The 1,291-nt window shown below is 38.8% G+C and overlaps 1 pseudogene; it reads left to right on the top strand.

The window, feature by feature from the left end:
* Window positions 1-235: 235 nt before the first annotated feature.
* Window positions 236-334, top strand: LOC132280567 (small nucleolar RNA R71; annotated as a pseudogene).
* The last annotated feature ends 957 nt before the right edge of the window (window positions 335-1,291 follow it).

Raw genomic sequence — 1,291 nt, 5'->3', positions numbered from 1 at the left:
TATTTCATTTGAATGGTCGACTTAATGTAAGCCAACACTCTTCCTACCTTGTGAATTTCTACCATTCTTGGATGATAAAGTTCTATGTAAAGAATTTTCACTCATGCTCTCATAAAGAAGCCACACGTCATCCTCATGCCTATCAATGTATGAGCCACCCATGGAAGCATCAACCATGCCTTTGTAATTGTCCGATAAGCTCTTAAAGAAATATTGAACTAATTGCCATTTGGGCATGTCATGATGTGGACACTTCCTAAGCAATTCATTAAAGCGTTCCAATGCCTCATGAAACGTTTCTCCATCCCCATGTGAAAATTCTCGAATTGAGGTTCTCATGGCATTGGTCTTAGAAACCGGATAGTACTTCTTCAAGAACTCTTATTGCATTTTTTCCCAAAAAGTGATTGAAAAAGGCCTAAGATTGTTAAACCAATACTTTGCCTTGTCTTTTAAGGTGAATGGAAAAATTTTGAGTCTTAAGACCTCTTCCGGTATGTCCGTATATTTTACGGTGGAACATACTTCTAGAAACTTATCCAAATGCTTGTAAGATTCTTCACTTGGAAGTCCATGATAATTAGGAAGCATTTGAATGGTTTGTGGCTTAATTTCATAGTGATGTGCTCTAAATGGTGGCAATTGAATGCATGTGGGTGCATTGTATTCATTAGGCACATAGTGATCTCTTAAAGTAAGTAGAGGATTAGCAATTTGGGGTGCAACATGGGCACCTTGATTTTGATTTCCTTGAATGATGGGAGGTTGTGGAGCATACATTGGCCTTGGCATTCCAAATGGAACTTGGCCTTGTTGTTGTGGTTGGTGAATGAATGGCCTAGGCATGTCTAATGGTGCTCGAATGTTCTCATGATGCACATTTGGATGGAGGATACCTTGTTGGTCTATGTGACCAAGGTCCTCTACATGGTCTTCATTACGTCCTTCCATTGATGTAATGGATTGGGTAGAACTAGAACTTCCTCTTCCCCTAGGATTTCTAACTACGGATTCAAGATGCAAATCAAAAGGGACAAGAGTTGGTCTTTGTGATCTACAACCATGCATGCACAATGTAAAAACACACAAACACAATGAATGAACAAACACTTCGACTTCACAACAATTCAATGAAACTTCCTCCACAAACACTTAACCCATACTCCTATGCTTTAACAATAATGATACAAAGAATAATTAAAAATGCCTCCCCGCAGGCTTACGATTTATCTAAGAATTTAAAAACAAGCCTCCACATGGGCCGACGATTTAACTAAGGGATTGAGTAAAG

The sequence above is a fragment of the Cornus florida genome, unplaced genomic scaffold (genome assembly GCF_030987335.1).
Source record: "Cornus florida cultivar Cherokee Brave unplaced genomic scaffold, ASM3098733v1 CherokeeBrave_3.0.0_Hap2_Chr10, whole genome shotgun sequence".
NCBI classification, from domain to species: domain Eukaryota; kingdom Viridiplantae; phylum Streptophyta; class Magnoliopsida; order Cornales; family Cornaceae; genus Cornus; species Cornus florida.
This window is presented reverse-complemented; position numbering and strand designations above follow the sequence as displayed.